Here is an 18,857-nt window from a genome sequence, read left to right as displayed (position 1 = left end):
GTACAAATTATAGAATTTATAAAAAAAAGAATTAGGAGTAAAAGATATTTTTTTTAACAAAAAATATTATTAGAAGCATAAAAATTATTCAAATGCCAATCTACGATATCTTATCGTATATTGCACACATCTCTGACATCAAAAGGAACTACCTCTCTCCGAGCGGTCAGATCCTAAAGGTGAGAAGATAACGCTTAATCGTGGAGAATAAGGGGAAACGAATCACTCTTAGGAGGCAGCGGAATCAATAAACGAACTTCCCTTGAATAGCAACACCAGGATGTTTTTACCGGTCGCTTATCTATTAAACGTTCAAGAGGAAAGAAATGAAGTTCCCTGTATAAGGCGTGACAGGAACATAAGGCACAATAAAACTCGGCTAATTTATAACAGCCCCAAGAAAGGTTCTGGACGTTGGCCGAGGAACATGGCTGGCTCGCTTGTCTCCGTTACAATAAGAAAGCCGGCTTAGACGGATTCCTTCGCCTTTGATCGGCGTCATAAAGAGATACACCTGATCAAAGACAGAATTCCACTAGAGATCGCGCCACGAAGAATTAATTCGATTCTTTTGACGTTTCGATCGCGGTACACGCAGCGTACGTTCGACGAACTTCGATTACGTCGCTGAGAACATCGCCACGAACATCACGACATATGTACATTTATCCGGGACGTCGAACAGTTCAGGGAACATGCGGGGATAGTGAAGGAGGCAAGAGGAAACAAAAAAAAAAAAAAAGAAAAAAAACATACTACCGAAGGTAGAATGCTATCTGATTTGTAATACCCGCGGGACCGGTATTTATCACACGTCCGAGTGCGCACGTACTTTCAAAGTGGTGAAAAACAGCCGCGATAGCGGACTCGTTGACGAAACAGGTAATTTGACACTGGTTTTAGTCATTGAAAAATTTTCTGGATCACCTATTTTCATCGTTACCAGTCCGCTCACTTCATTCTTCGAGCATTTGTTGTAGCAAGTAACGCATCTCTGAAATCCATCGGTTCTACGATGACTCAAAAGATACTTCCCTTGTCTTGGGACAATACACGAGTACGTTTGGTCGTTTCTCGAAGAGAGGGAAGGGCAGACACTCGAGAAAACGATACAACCGTGGATATCTCTTGGAGGAAAGTAAATTTGATGTGGCGTAACGGTTGGACCGGGATACCGAGGTCCTTGGAAACGACGATGCTCCAGTCGATGCGATTATCTGAAAAAGTATCTATTGCGTAATTGTTCGCAAAGTGGCAACAGGAGAGGGGCAGTGACGGTAGCGGGAAACGCATCGTACGATGAGCATGTTATCCGATTCACGGTGGGTCAAAGAACATCTTGTTGGTCCAGACGCGGGGAGTCTGATCGAGAATACACTTAGTGCACTCGGTCAAAATAAGAAAGCTGGCTGTAGATGCTTTCCTGTGTTGCTTTGATCGGGAACGTAAAAAGAGGAGCACCTGACCAAAGAGCTGTCTCACGGGAAGAAAAGCATCGTCGTAACGGAGTCTGCGTGTTACAACGACGACACTCAGGGAAACGGCGAGGGACGAAGAAGAGGATGGAGCCACGGCCTGGTGGGGGTAGATCAGAGGGAGAGGATGGTGGAAGCGAAATCTGGCCTCAGTCGTGCGCGACGCGCCATATGCGGTGGACCATTTGTCAAGGCGCTCACAAAGGCCAATAATCTCGCGTGACACGTGTGATTCCCCGATAAAAAGTGTCACGTGCTGGCTGCACACCCCTCTACGACCGGAGGCGAGTAAGCCCCCACCATCATCACCCCGCGAAACTTCACGGAAAAACTTTTTCCCTCGAAGCCGCTCGACAATTTCGTTCCAGTGTCGAACAGAGAGCGGTGTGTCTCGAAGCTCAGCCGTATTTTTTTCTCGCGATTGAATCGTCCGTAGAAAACTAATCTTTCCTCGGAGGAAACCGAAGAGCAAAAAAAGGAAACAGAACGAAGGGTGAAAGAGAGGTGAAATACCTTTGGTGCGGTGGAACAACGCTACACTTATTCGACCAGGGCCCTTTCCGAACGAACGCCGATCGAACTTCCAGAGAAAAGTTTGGACCCTTGGTGCCGGACGCAATGTCGCTGCCAAACGTAAAAGCTTAGCACTCGGACAAGATTGAAAAAGTGGCACGAGACGATCGCGTAGGACGAACAAGGGTAGGCGCCTTTTTTCCCTTCCGACATACGCGAAGTTCGATTAAACGAAAATCTATACTGGCAGTCTATCAAAGCGAAAGTGAAACGAAGATTTACGTTCGATATAATCGAAGCTCGTTCACGATGGAATCGGTGTGATCGAGCGTAACACAACACATCAGGTTGACGTTTAATGCAAATCGCTCTTTTTTTCCACGGTATCTGCTGCTACACGTTGATCGTGTGTGTAACGCGTTCCGACGCGCGATCCCTGATGGACAATCGACGAGGATCTCGTTAAGGACGACCGGTGGAAAGAAGCGAAGAAATTTATGGTGCGACGATCAGAGAAGGTAAGCCGCAAAACACCGAATATAGTTGGTAATTTTATGCTCGAAAAAACTTTATCGCGTGCTCGGTAGGCGGGCCGAGAAATTTATTCAAATTGAGTTGTCGAATTTTTCTACTCTTACGCCGGACAGGTGAAGCCAATGCAATTTCAATGCTAAAAAGACACGATCATTGATGCACTTAACTAGCGCGTATTAAGAAGCACGTGCCCCGTCGACCGGGGATATCGAGTCAGAATATCGGACTTCGGTCCAACAAGTAGATTATCCGGAATCAAGGTCGGCTTGTTGACGATTCGTTGTTATTGTCACGGGATCTAAATTTACGGGGGCAATTTATTTTCTGCCTCTCCTTTTTTTTCCCTCCTTTCTATCCCGATGCTCCTTAACGAGCCCGTGTTAGGAAACAATTGAATATATTTCCCCTCCAAGAACGCGAGATACCTCGTTGCGCATAAAAGAATAATAGGGACGGAAAAATTTCGCCGGGCTTTCATAAAAGTTTGGCGCTACACCATTGTGCAAGCTCTGGTATTAGCCCTCTACCCCTGACAATGTGCAGGCTACAATAGAACGCGGGCTTATTTAACCTAACATAGCCGTAACACGTGTAGCTAGGATGCACAAGAAAAATATACAAAGTGCGTTCCGAGAAATTCGCACACCTGTTGGTACGAGTGGTAAGAAAGACGCGATTCTTCGCGGAGCACCCATAATCCGCTTCCATGTAGCGTTGTGCTCGATGCTTTTGTGTAGATACAGCCAATGATAGTATACCGGATAAACGCGACGAAAAAGGAAAAAAGAATCTGCTCGTTCGATTCTCCATTCGATGCGCGAAATAACATTGAGGTATAAATTTGATAAAAAATAAAAAGCAAAAGGAAAACAGAGACACGAAGGATGTAACAGAGACAACGATAGAGATAACAGATAGAAAAGAGAGAAGAGGGTGGAATCTAATCGAGACACCGCGCGTTATTCATATTCACGCGATCCATCGATCACACGGATTTATCATGCGGACGGTATTTCGCATGTACATGCGCGTTTTATATTTAGCGCGGCTCATTGGCACGGCGCGTTATCGCGCTGCCTCGTATTAAGGCAGGGAATAATTAATTCGAGCTGTGCGATTCACAGATTACAGCTGGTGTTCGTTGATATTTAGAGGAGGAAGGAATTGAATCCCAATACCCATGGACTAGGTTGTTTCTCATTAAACGGACCTCCGGTGCAATTAACCATGACTAACATATTTGTAACACTCGATGAATGGGCCGAAAGCTCACGGGCCGTGACTACGCGACTCTGATTCTCTCCGTCAGGGTAAACATTGGTCCGCATATGCGAGCAGTTTAAACGTTCATACGTTATCATGACGACCGGGCCGAAACTGTACGGCCAGCGCTTCGTTCCTGGAATCGATAAATCGTGTTTTTCGTATCGGTTCTACCCAAACGGGCTCAATGGCCTAGAAAATGCCCAGTGTCGGTCTTTTCGTTCGCTCGCGAACCATCTCTGTCCGGGGCTCTTTTAACCGGGGTTAACGATCTGGAGAGTTTGGCCAGTGGCTCCGGACAACCGTTCGGGAAACTCGTAACACCACGGCTGACACGTCGCGCGATGAAATTGTAAATGGCCCCGTGAGACGACTCGTGAGACTCCGCACTTTAAGCACCAGCCGATATAGTTACCTACGAGGGAATGTTGCTCATGGTCGTGCGGCGTAGATCGAGGTAAAAATACATTCTTTAAAGCGAGTACGTCTGTGTTTCGCGGTGAAATTTTACGGGGGAAGATCGCTTGAGGACTTTTTAGGTAGAACGAATGAAACCGTTCATAATGTTTGATATGAGTTTGATACCGTGTTTTAATTGTAGTTGTAGCAGATTTGGCAACTTTATTGCGAAAGTAGCTAGCGAAAAATTTGGCGTTACTTACTCGATGGAAAGCGTACTTGAATTTTTTGATGGAGAAAGTATGAATAAATGTTCGAGTGTATATATACTTTAAATTAGTATATTCAACCGCAGTAAAACAATCGGATTATGATTATTATTTAAAGTATTTTGGCGATTCCAGCTTTTTTATGAGATACTATTATTTCTTTATGTTTGCGTTTTATTTCATATAGCTAAAAAATATAAGTATTATAGATATAGCTAATTATTCAGTGAGAATTTATTTAAATCTATAGTGAAAAGTAATTTCAAATTGGAAACTGCTATAATTCGTTAAATCTCTCGTTCTTAATAATATACAGATTCATAAATTGACGTATCAATGATTCCAAACTTTCTAACAAACGCGTAGGTACGAATCAATAATTCTATTATATGAAGATTTATAAGAGAGAGAGAGAGAGAGAGAGAAAAGTTATAAACGCAGATATATTGAAACGATCATATGATAATGTGACAACATATGTTAAAAGTATTTTAGTATTGTTTACGTACAGAGTTTGAAAAATTATTTATATGAATCGAATGTCAGATTATCTTTTATACCACGATAGTCTTCGATATAAAGTTGCGTAATGTTATGAATCTGTGCGACGAAATTATGTATGGGTCAGTTTATGTCGTACACTGTTTACGTTGGAACTATAAAACTGCGTAAGTACATATATAGAATAGCATGGGAAAGTTTTATAGTCAGAATATTTTTTATTGCCATCATCTAGCTTTATATATATCCAGAAATACTTTTAATTAAAAATTACTCACTTCGTTTGGCAATAAGCCTAATTTAACCCATTAAATAATATCCGGTTGATTAATCTTGAAATCTGCAAGTTCAATAATACATCGTCGCCGATTTCATTTAAGAGAATAGACTTTGATTTATTAAATGGATCTAATTGACCTGATCTGTAGTTTACGAATCGTTGATTTCCACTGATTTTAAATGGACAGCGCTACAAATAATAATTCACAAATGTTGTTGCGGTTAATATTTTTCGAAATTCGTGTAACATATAATGGAATTGGCAATCTGTATTTGTTTGCAAAATTGAATTTAATGTAATGTATGTATATTGCGACGTAGTTAACGTTACATGTCTAAAATGTATTAAAATCTTCGAAGCCGTTCAATAAATGGCATTAATCTGCATGTAAAATAATGCTTTAAATACCGTTTTAATATATGCATTAATCCTTCGGCTATATTCGATTATTGATTCTGACTATTGGAAATAATAAGTATAAATAATGTAATCTTACCGATACGTGTGTTAATTGCATCATTTTCAACTATAGACAGATGCTTATCAATTTTAAAGATAAAATATGTATCATTTAAACATTCAATTAAACAACTCCATCACGATATATCGAAGAATTAAACTTGTTACAAGACGTTCAAAGTTCAAAACCAATCATATCACATTAGAATACATTAAAATGTTCCACATTACGTAATAAAAGCACGCTCGTAATGCAGTACTCAATCTGAACAGAGATATAAAGAAGTTCAATTCTATGAGAAATCTTGCATACATGTTACTAAATTTTCATAAAATTACTAAAGTACTACCTTTAAAAATCGATTCTTACTTATATTGATAACTTTTACGATGGACGAAGATTATATTGATGGAAGTAATTTTTTAAAAATATTAGATAAATTATTATGCACTTAAAATTTTGCACGGGTTGGTGCGACACGACGTCGAAAAGTACATCTGAAATGAAATAGTACAGATAATTAGAAGTTACGCAAGAGGATAATTTTCAATCGAATAAAAATCTTCACAAAATTTCCTGAAGCAAGCTGTTTCAGTAAACGACTTGTTGGTAGGATACGTCAAAAGCCGTGGCCAACTAATTAGCCAATCAAACAGCTTATTAATTAGCGACCATACGTCCCATATGATGACTGAGTAGTTATTAGCAGAAGTTCGTGTTACTAATACCCGCGGGGAACACGAAATTCGACGTATTGCCGGGCTCGGATCGATTTTCTATGGATTGATGTGCGCCGAAACAGATTACTAGATTCCCTGTCAAAATACATTAGTCAGATCGATTGAAATTAACGTTTAATACTTTTATTGTGATAAATTCATTACATGAAAAGAGAATGATGTATTATCTCGCGTGTCGGGGATTAAAATAAAGTTAAATATCGTCTGTGTCATATATCGATGTACATAGTATACCTATCGCCTGTGCGTATTATTCATAATAATAATCCATAAAATAACGCGGATAGGGTGATCGATGAAATTTTCGATAAAAGGATATAAATTAACAAGAAAGCCGTCGAATTCTCTGCCTCGTTCGATAGTATATAGCCGTAACCAGCGTTTCACTGTGAAAAAAAGAGAGGAAAGAGAAGAAAAGTTCGCTCTTTCCATTCATTGTATCGGCGTTCTTTTCAACTTAAATGAAAATACTTTCAAGCTTTGTTGTATGCTTCTATCATTTTTTGCTTTTCCCTTTTTTCTTTAGTTTTTTTGATTTGTTTAAATTCAATTAATCGCAATTGAATGGCTCTTACATATTTATCGCACAGACGAGTTTCATTCGATTTAAAAAGCCATTAGCCGATGTATATTATGGAGAATAAATTCTGCTTTCTAAATTCGCAATTTAGGTCGCATTAGGTTGGAAACAGCGCTTAACACCGTGCGTCTGTTACGGTCGAACTGAAATACTTAACTTACAATTAGAAGCCTAATTACGTGCTATTAAGTAAACGAAACGTGGCTCATTTACGTATTAATGCTAATCCGATATAGACAAAAAAGCGGAACTTCTTCAACATTCTAAAGAAAGAGACAGAAATATTTAAAGTAAAACGAAGAACAAATTAATATTACTTTTACGTGAAAGTGACGATTACTGTATTTAATGAACTCATTATATTCAATGCTTAAAAACTATCTCGTATTTAACGCTATGATAGAATTACGACTCTCGGTATTTGAAAAATTGTATTAGAAAAGTTAGTGGTTGCTTAGAAGAGTTAACATATTTGATTGAACAGTTTAAAAAGTCGCATCTATAATTTATTGAATTTACGTCAATAGTTCTTCGATCTAACGAATAAAATTTAGTTTTTAGAACAAATAACGAAGAAAAATTATAGTATAGAATAAGCGTTTAACATTAAAACTATCAAATCCGCGAAAGTAACAGGTTTCAGTCTCGTGTTTGTATAATTACTAAAGATATATAGATAATTTGGATGAAATCAATGTTAGCTTTTATCGAGATCAAAATACAATTATCTTACATATACGGTATTCCTATTTCGTGTTCGACGTACAATTGCTTAAATGCACGTTAAATATTTAGACTCTTCCAAGATCCTACTACTTAGAAGCAGAAATTGATATACTCCACATAGTACAATTTAATACAAAAATAGTATTCATTACGTATGAAACAATAAGCAACGAACTTCACTAATCCTTCGATATACCAGAAACGTATAGTGACAACTATTCCTGTACGAACATTCTTCTCAGTTGACCAAAATCCCTCTGATCGATCCATTCAAAACCATATCGTATCACATTGAAAAACACATTACGTAAGAGTAAACTATCAAAGACGCGACATAGCTACGTTGCACCAGTTCTTGGCCTCGTCTGTAACGAACCGTTCTATGACGGTCTAATATAAAATTCGTTCACACGAGCCAGAAACCAGCGACAAAGGTGCAAGGTCTTGGTATCTGAGATGGCTCGTCGAGGGTGTCGCGCCGGCTCGCCAAGGGTAGCTCGTCGAGAAAGACGCGAGGAGAACGAGGGGAAGAGCTGGAAAAGGGCTATGTAGGGGTCAGAACGCGCGAAATAATCTCTCCTTTCCGCGAATAAAGTGGATGCGAAGGTGGGCCCTCGTTAGTTTCCGCTTGCCGTAACTCTTCGTGGCAAGATGCACGAGCCGGTATTATTCTTGGCCGGAATAGTGGATCGTTAGGTTTAATCGTGCGGGCGTTTTCGTCGCGACGAACGGCACAATCAGCCGCGAGTAATCCCGCGCTCGACCGAACCTTGCCCTCTCACCCTCGTTTTCTCTTTTTTACCTAGACGGTAAGAGGGGAAAAAAGTGATCAACGCGGTGGGGATAAAAGCGAGGAAAAATGCTTCTCGCCGCCATTCGCGTCTAATATACAAAGAGGCTGATACAACGGACCACTTTTCTGCAATTTCGGGGGCCAAGGAGATTGCAACCGGCTGGCACACAATACAATCTTCGCGTCTTCTTTCTACATCCTACTGCTCCACATAATTTGCCGCACTCTCTATCATGTCAAGACGAACGTTCTATCACGAAGCGAGGGGATGATCCGGTCTGTGAACGTTTTTCGTATCGCGTGATGGTATTGATATACAGGGCGATTCCGAAATTGAGATATAAAAAAGTAGGTCGGAAATACAACATTGAGATCCTTTTTTGTCTCGTTTGACTATCTAATGGTATGGTAGACAATCTGGTTTGTCGTATCTACTTTTGTTCGCGTGTATAAATTTATAAAGACGGTGGACGCTCAACAGTCTACGGTATAATTATATGCAATGTGCGGTAAGTTTCAGTAATTGATTTATGTTAATAATATTGTAACTATCGTCGTTGATTTCACAAATACGTTCTTGCTTTACGGAACTGAGTAACCGCAACCTGGTAACGATTGATGTTTGAGATCTTCGTCTTTTCGAACTTGGTATTGTCTATTAATTAACAGTTATTTTTAGTGTGGACTGTTTCTATGATGTAAGAGTAACACCAAGAGCAATAAAACCGACCAACATCATAAACTATAGTATTATTGAGATCATTTTCAGTATTCTGTGAATTGTTACAATAATTCAATTATTGAATTTATTATGTCGTTTAGAATCATATTAAATAGCGACGTTTTTTGCAAACACAAATAGGAATATCTGTAATTGGTCAGATCGAATGAACGTGTTATTTTTAACAATAAATATTACAGGTAAACGGAAAGAAATTTTCGAACTCGATTTTCTAAAAAACGAACGCACGTATAAAACAGTTTTGTTCGATATTTTTAGCTCACCTTTACGTTATGAAATCAACTATTTTTTGAATATATCGCGATTTCAGAATCACCCTGTATGAATTGGCCGTTACGTTCGCTTGCGATCGTCGTTAAAACAAGGTACACGGACGATGTGGCTCGATGATAAATCTAGAGTTTCTCGTGTTTTCATTAGACGCGATAAGTCGCGGTAAAAGTGCACTACGCCTGCAACCCTTGTGTTTATGCGGATTAACGATAATGGAACGTCGCGTTCTACGGTTTCGTGAGAAATACACTGAAAATTGTAACTTAAACTTTTACGCGTTGTTCGTTGCTGGAGTTACAGGTCTGTGCGCCGCTTTTCCCTTTGACTGCTTCGTTTTTCCGGCGTGGAAAACGTTCTGGAAATGTTGAAACAACTGACCGCTTTTCCTTTTTTCCCACTTTTCGTTCGAGACATCGTTGGGACATGGAACCAACTGACTTTTTTTTCTATTTAATACAATAGCAAGTTACATTGCAATTATTTCTCATTAATTTCCTTCAAACTTTTAAGGCTATTCAATAAATCGGACGGAAAAGTGTGTGACGTATTTACTTATGGATATTAAATACAAAATTTACTAAATAAATGAATAAATTTTACTAGATTTTCGCAAACATTTAAGATATACTTCCTCAGCGTTAAAGATCATAATATTTAACAAGTAATATCATATTTATATTCAATTTTTTTAGTTGAAATTAGTTGAAACTATTTTTCTTTAGCAGTACTCCAAAATATTAAAATGTAAAAGAAATTGGTATTACCTTTTTTTTAATATTACCACGATCGTAGAAAAAGTAAGAATTATAAAACAAAAATTACAATTACGAAAATATCGAAAGTGGAGAATTCGTTTCTGTATGAAACATTTTATTCGATACAATCTCCTAAGTAATGTCTGAAATTCTCGCTTGCGCTTGTTCTGAAACGCATGTTATGAATAATAAATATTTTGTGAAACACGAGGAGAACGGTGTTCGTCCATTTAGAATAATAGATTGCATTTGTTACGAGCAATTGTGATAGAATGTCTGTAGATTTCTTTATTAAACTTTAAAGCACCTTTAGTGGATGGAATTACACCTCTTCAACTTGCTTCCTTCGATCAAGTTTCCTTCTCGCGTAGGAAGTCTCGTAAAGTTAAAAGTTGTATAACTCGTCTTCCTTGCCGTGAATACTATTTTAAACATCATCTGAATTATTTAACATTATTTTTCTCATGCATGGATTAACCTCATTACGACGTATCGGAGAAGAACCCGTTTCCCATAAAATGCGACAAAATCGCAGTTAATTATTGACACTTCCCCTATTAAGTACTAAAAAAGGGAATCTCCATGAACTCATTAAACTTTTATGATCATCGGATAGAGTTACACTTTTCTAACACGATTCTTCATACAAGTTTCCTTCTTCGCATAGGAAACTTTCGTAAAGAAGTTCAACCATCTCTCTCAATAGTAATTGAACGTTATTTTTAAGCACTGCATAAATGCTAGGTTCTCTCTCTTTATTGCTAGTAATTACAGTATGCTTTTCTCCTATATCCTTTTTACATTATTCGATCGAACGATACCTCTTCAAGCTGATATCGATATCGATTTTAATCTCAGAATATTTATTACTATATAAAATTCAATCATCCATGTTTTACGTCTTAGTAAGAAATCTTTTAAAATTCAGTTAAATCTAGTTTTTAATTTGTTAAAAGGTGTGTCGTTTATTAAACATATCTTATACGATACATCTACCTTATCAACACTTCGCAATCGAATTGACAATTTAATTAAATACCATTACAGTTTTTCAATTTTAATCACGTATTTCTTTCAAACTTTGCTTCCATCTTCTTTCTTTTATTCAAAAAAAAAAAAAAACTAAAGATTCGATAATTAAATTCGATAATATGTTTCACATCAGAGAAGACAATTTTCCTGTATTTAAAGTAATGGAACAAACTGGTTACCAATATTAATATTAAAACTCATACCCTTTTCTATCTTCATCCTTAATTGTCTTTCAATTTTTCCAATTATCCTCTTTCGACATCGAAAATTAAGGGACGCTGTTATTGTAAGATTACACCTAACGAAATTCAAAATTCTACGAAAATGATATCATGTCACGTGTTAAAAGAAGAAATTTTCTTTCACTTAAAATAACAAATTACATTTTGAGTGTCAAATGGAAAACTACATTTCTGCAATTTGATCCATCGTTTGCCCGCAATCTTCTCTTTCTCCTCGTGTTATTTGAAATAAAAAATAACTCGATAGTTTTCAATTGGACGATCAAATCGTGTCAGAGTTACTGGTATGCTGTTTTCAGACACTGTTCCGAATCGAGCACATCATGATACTGCACGTCCCACAGATCGGTTTTTCCTCTATCGGGGCCGACGTATTGCGGTTAAAAAATGATCTGCCTGTTATCAGCAATTGACGCGCACCCTTTGATTCGCTCGCAGACGATGAAACTATTGTTCGTTCTTTGCACTTTGTGGAGAGCAAACGTGGCACGAGATACAGAATCGTATCGCATCCGTTCAGTCGTGTGTCCCAATTCGTGAATCGTCAAACGTATTTTAGCGGAATTTGATGGAGCCTGGCTTCGCTCGGTCAATACGTTTTCGCCGCGTAATTAAAAGTTACTCCGTTTTATAAAAGTATCCCGCTGTAGGACTGTGTAAATTAAATCGCGCGGAGATACAACATCGAGGACGAACAGACACGCGGCGCGCAACAATTTTACATTTAAATTCTGGAAACAATTCTTTTTCTTTTTCGTCCTCATTTCCTGGAACATCGTTGGCCAGGAACAAATTGAAAGAACGAAATTTTACAAAACGCGATCTCTTCGCTTGAGAAAGTGGAGGGTAAATTTCGTCGCGGCTGGAAATTTTTAAGCTGCCGACCGACTTTGTAAAATATACACGCAGGCTGCAATTTTTGTAATTTGAGAAACGGCGAAGGGTAATTTCGTTTGCAATTTCCTGTCGAAAATGTGGGGTGCGATGTTCCTCGGCTACGTAGTTTTTCCACAGAGTTGATGTTGAACATTTTGAACACGTTCGTGTTTAGCAATTGCAATATTATGTAGTAACGCTAATATTTAGACGCTACTATTTGAACTTAATGAATTGATGAATATATAATTGCGTACTTGGTAATTCAGGAAGCCACGAATTCAAATATTCTCTATAATATTCTATATAACAATTATAATAATATAAAAGTAACGATATGTATATAAATATAATAAAAAACGTAATAAATATTTGTTTCCTCTATAGTTTCATATTACTCTGTTTGATGCATGTATAAATTATTCAACAACGATTTCTGCGTACTAGCGATTTATTGATTAGCAATTATACGTACACGTTCCTAAACCTTTGAAATCTTTACCTATGTTAGGTCAATAGAAAGAAAAATGTAATGGGCCTAATAAGGTCAATGACCTATCCCGATTGTAGTTACCGTCAAATCCCCTCCAAAAAAAGCATAATTACATTTAAACCATTAAAGTTATAATTACAATTACAATCAATTGTTCTTTCATAACATTAACAGAATTGATTTAAGAATTCGCCATTATAAACATTTTGCCCAAGTATGTATTAAAAAGTTATAATATTCTTGACATATATATATATATGGAATGTATATACGTACGTGTAATATCCATAAATAAGTATAAAATATAAAATACTTGTATTACATGCAAATTGTTCTTCGTGTTGGAAGATTCTCGTGTTAAAAGGTAACTTTGATCAAAGTATAGATTTTATGCGTCACTAAATCCCCACGAGGCGTACGGTAAAAAAAAAAAGAAAAAAAACACTTTACGACTCGACTGCATTTCCGTATCTCGGCGACTCTGTCTAAAAAAGTTTCGTAACAAAATTTCTAACGGGCCAGGAAGTTTATCGCGACGAGCGTCGTCAGCGTCAGTTCATTTCGATTATCAGCCGGACCTTTTTTCTATTAAACCTTAACTTCTTATCGAGTTACGCAAATGGACCATAACAGAATATATTAAATCGTTATTATAAGAAAAGGCAGGACGTCTCGGTTATTCAATTAAATATCGTACAGTTTCCCAGGGAAAGTTTAAATTGACGCGTGCCACGTTCGACGATTAACATCGTGGATTAAATGAAGAGGTTTAATAGAAGAGATATTTTTAAAACGAAACCTTTAACGCGGAGAAAAAAGATTCATCGTGATATTCGGCACGATGAGTTACGCAATAAATGTGTCTCAATATTTTGATAATAAACTATGCATCAGGTGTAGGAGAAGAGTCCGTGCTTCTAGTTTTATACCTTTTGTATTTTCATTCTTAGAAATTGAAATATTCTTCGCAATCATTTATAACCGAATCACGTATAACTGGATCATTTATCGGGACGTGGAATGGTTGGAAAATGGAACGTTAATTGTAGATATCTGGAGAATGAAATTGAAAAGTCTAGGAACGGCTGAATTGCTTAATTTATCTTTCGAGAGATGCGTATAAATAAATAAAAGAATAATAATATAATATCAGGCATTGCATAATATTTAAGTTATCGGTCCGTAGTTGAACTCTTGAATATAAAGAAAGCATCGTATCATCTTCAAGGAAGACTTGTCATACAGATATAGTAATCGTATAAAATAAAAGATAAGTGGAAATGGCTTTATGCGTTCAATATTAGAAAATATACAGTCTCGGGATTTCCTCTTCGGCAACAAATTATCGAATTATTACAAGAAGATCCAATTAATTTAAGAAACTATTACGTGATATCGAACGTATAAAGAATCATCCGCGATTACAATTTAACAAAGCCATGAAAAATGAGTAACTGTTACTTTCAATACTCGGCAAAAATGTGAACAAAAGTGTTTCAAGAACAAATGGAACATACGTTTCCGATCCTAAACGCATCAAAAGTTACGCAATCGTTCAAGAGTCCATCGGTTTATCACCAGCCAACCCCAAACGTATCAACAAAACAGCCACCCAACCCTAGTCTCTCTTCTCTTCTCGCATTCATTCATCCCCGAAAGGTTTCCGCGAAGGCTATAAAACGATCGATCGAGTAGAGGCGAGACTGCGTTTATACGTGCGAGAAACAAGCCTGCCAATAAATATCCCGAAATCCAAGTTAACGACCGTTCGCGCGCGCTACAAACAGGGCAAAATTCCTGGAGGACCCGTGTCACCGTTGCCACTATCGTAGACGCTTCGTGGCAAAAACGGGGAGGAAAAGGACGACAGGGAGCAGGTTTCGCGTGGACTACAGCCGGGCCACGTCTAATTACGCCCGTTGATTTATCTGCCGCGAAGTGGTCCCGAACTTGAACGTAAGGGTGAGCTGCCAAAACGCGCGATAAACGACAACGAGGAGACAAACGGGCAACGATGGCGTAAGCCGAGCAGGAGCGACGAAGAGGGCGAGAAAAGATCCACCGGTCGGTACCGTGCAAACCATCACTGAATCATGGGTGTTTGAGACGGGAGTATGTAAACGCGTCTTCGTGGTAGCCGGCACGGCACTTAACAATTGCTTAAAATAACCAGAACTGCACGGACCGTTCGGTGGAAATCGTTTTGCGTCTCGTTTTCTCGAGCCGTGGCCGCGGATTGTCGTCGGATCGAGAGGAAGGAAGGGAGAAGATAAAGAAAGAAGGGAAGTCCGGAATGGATGGAATCGCGTTTTAAAGGGAGGAGAAAAAAGAAAGGAGGAGGGCGAGGGGCTGGAGGAGGATAAATAAACGCGAAACACAGACCGATACCGAAAGAGAAATGAGCTGAGAGCTAGAGGGAGGGTTCCGAGGCGAACCAGGGTAAATGACGGAGGGAAATCGAGAGGGAAGAAAGAGGAATGGATAGGAGAGCATAGTGAGTAGTGGTGGCGCATAACGTAGGACCCGCAGCTGCGGGAGGTCTGCGCTCATTTTAGGCAGCCCCTTACGAGAAGGAAAACAGTGTTACACGATATCACGTGAATATATTATTTCGACGCCGGTCCGTGTGTCTTCTTCTCTTCGACTCTGCAGCCCATCCGGCTGTAATATATTAAAAGAAAACAGGCGTATTTAGTTTCGGGATAGTTGTAGTGGGCGAACGGCATTGTTTTGCTTTCTAACGCGTGCCGCTAAAAGCCGATGTTGCGTGCAACGACTAGAAAGTCCATCGTTTTTTTAACGTAGCCACAAAAAAGAAAAAGGGAGAAAGAAATAACAGAGAAAGAGAAAGAGTGAGAGAGAGGCAAAAAGAAATTTGAGTTCGTTTTTGGAACTGGATGTACAGATATAACGTAGCATTTGTTCGTAAAGCAAATACTTAACTAAAAATAAACGAGTGTTATGAAATACCTTTGAGGTAGTAAGAGCATTGTATAAAAAAAAAAAAAAAGAAAAATAGGAGGAACAGCTCGAACAACGATCTTATGGATGCTACTCTCATTCTCTGGCAACTGTATCGTGTCTGCGTTGCTCCTCTGAAATTGCATTAATTTATTTCTTCCGTCCGCTTTTTCTCTTTCGCCAACCGGTAAAATATTAGCCACACGACAACCTGACAATGCAACTTACCTGATAATATTTCTCGCCTTGCCTCACAACGAGATACCGTGTAATATCACGAAATTGCTGTGTCGAATGGACGAATCAATCACGAGAATTAATTACATTCAGTTGGTCGGTGTTGTTCGCCGTTGATTACTCCAAGGTTAATGACGCTTCTGTGTATGCGTGAGTATGCGCTATCACGATAGATACGCCAAGTTATTGTTGTTTGCCATAACAACTATGTCCATTTAATTATTCTAATTTAATTATCATCACTCGGTTAGGAATATTCCTTCCCTTCACCACCCCCCACCTCATCCACCTCTTCATCCTTTGAGTAGAAGGGTAGGGCAATGTCATGCGATCCTGTAGGATTACATTGCACAGAGCGGGTAGTACTGGCTTGCATTTTCATGGAAACAGGATTACAGCTGAAAGTTATTTAACTTTTCAGTAGCGACAGGAAATTTAACTTGCTTCGAAGTGCCCCCTTAATATAGTCGCTGTGTTCTGGCGAGGTATAGCGACGATGATGAACCACATTTTACGAGCGAAATCAATTCGAGAAAGGAATTAAAACGGTGAATTGGGCAAGTAACGGGAGAAGAAATAATTTTATGAATTTCTAATTTCTGCTTATTTAGTACAAGCGCTTTTCCATCACATACTCATTCGTATAGTTATTTGATAGATTCATTCATCGCTTATTATACTTATTGGGTAAGACTTAAAATATAACGAGAGTTCAAAGATGTGTTCGTATCGTCAAATTCCACAAAATGAGAAATCTGGAGCACGTGCAAAATTTTTAACCCTAACACTATCGACGACTAAATTATAGAACTAGTACCAGGAGAATCAAAATGAAATATGAACGCCGTAGAAGAGAAACGTGATAAGCCACATTTATCAAATGTTAAATAAAGCAGTTTCAAAATCCAATCCTATATTACTAAATATTGTTCGAAATCAAATATGTATTTTCGTCACCCTTCTAAGTATTTCAAAACGTTATTTGCTACGTAATAAAATATACAGTGTTTTTACAATATTTCGTGTATTCATATAACAGATTAATGCTATTTTGATTTCATACTAAAATAATTTTCTTCAACCACCAATTGATATAAATTGATACAAATACCAATTGATATTAATAAAGATCAGAAAATTAGGAAAAATAGACTTATCTTCCCCACCTAGTTTTTATATAACGTAAAAAGGATCAAGATTTCATCTATAAGCTTTACAAAAACTCACTGAAATCCCTCGAAATGTACCTCAAAAATTATAAATCCATAAAACTGCTCTAAGAAGAAAAGTACGAATTGTTCGTCGAAACCTCCGTGGAAACACGGGAATCGTAATTTATCGGCAGCGATACTTTACGGTCACAGCGTAAAGTAGCTGGTGACGCGCCATAGATCGTTACGCACTTTCTCTAGCATGACTAAACTACGTTGCGTAGCCAAACTGGCAAACCTGAAGCACTATTTACGTCGGGAATGCACGAAAGTACTGTTTTCCGGTGACTTCGTTTCGGATCATTATTTTTATACCGCGTTTTCGTCAGTTCCTCGCGTCCTGCTGCTTTTCTCTCTTCTTCGTCCAGTATTATGGGATCTCCGCGGGGAATCACTCGACCCGTTTCTCTTGTTCGTCGTGCATATTAAACGTCCGTTAAAGAATTGGTTACGCGACAGTATAACGAGGATTTCAGTAACCCCCGCGACTATTACTGGTTTCTTGCGGCTCTGTGGGCTTTTTAGCCGCTTTAAAGTGTCCCCCGTGAGAGGCAAAGCCGCCCTACACGATAGTACAGGATTACGCGGCACAAAAGCGAACGCCTCGCCATGCATTTTCATGAAAACAGGATTACAGGCGAACTTATTTAACTTTTCAGTAATCGCGCGCCCGCTAGCTCCGGCAAGCCTCTCCTTTAAGGGAGTATTCTCTTGTTTGGACGGTTAAAGAAATTGATTTGTTTTTCGCGAAGCTCTTTTTTCTACAGCTTAACGTTAGAAGGACGTGATTTTAAATTTATACGTAGCAAGTCGGATGAAAGGAAAGAATTAAAGTTGTTTAAGAGAAAGGAAAATGTCGCTAGATGTTCCGGGATTTGGATAAGTCGGCGCCTTTCGTGTAATATATGTTTCGTATAATATATGAGAGAAGAGGAGGAAGAAAAAAACTTAACGCCTGAAATTGGAACGTTAGGTGGAAAGATTTAATATTGCGCGAAGATATTCGAGCACGTTCTTCTTGGAAACGTATCGTGCGAATTCGCTCCCCCGCTATGTCGATGTCTGCAATAATTTTTCCTAATTGCTTATAAAAGACGACGAGAAAGAAACGAAATCAATGTATTTCTCTTACAAAGGTATATCTCGTATCAAAATTTACTACTCTGTTTTTTATTTTCATATTAGTATCAAAACACCAGGATAGCAATTTTTGAAATAATTTATTAGTTGATAAACTACATTTCGTTCTGATTCATCGAAATATAATTAAAGCTTCATTTCGATTTAAAAGAATAAGATTACTTTACGATTTTTGTATTGTAAATTACAGTCAAAATAAAAAGATATACAGAAATATACTCTACATAGTAAAGATTCGATAGTGAGAGTGAAAGTAATTTTTCAAAACTTTCTACAAATATATCGAAAACAATCTTTTCAAAATTTAAAACAATCTAATCCTTAATTCAGTCTGAAACATAGACATTGTGTAGAAAGTGACA

The 18,857-nt window shown here is 38.2% G+C and overlaps 1 protein-coding gene across 1 annotated transcript in view; it reads left to right on the top strand.

Annotated features, from left to right (window-relative positions):
• Positions 1-1,135: 1,135 nt before the first annotated feature.
• The window catches only part of LOC100747867, a 72,894-nt gene continuing 55,172 nt past the window's right edge, over positions 1,136-18,857 (top strand). The window contains exon 1 of the mRNA XM_003494617.4: positions 1,136-2,506. The gene's annotated coding sequence lies outside the window, so the exon portion shown is untranslated. The remainder of the gene's footprint in view (positions 2,507-18,857) is intronic.

The sequence above is a fragment of the Bombus impatiens genome, unplaced genomic scaffold (genome assembly GCF_000188095.3).
Source record: "Bombus impatiens unplaced genomic scaffold, BIMP_2.2 scf_3007, whole genome shotgun sequence".
NCBI classification, from domain to species: domain Eukaryota; kingdom Metazoa; phylum Arthropoda; class Insecta; order Hymenoptera; family Apidae; genus Bombus; species Bombus impatiens.
Note: the sequence above shows the minus strand (reverse complement) of the source record. Positions and strands in the feature narration are given on the sequence as shown.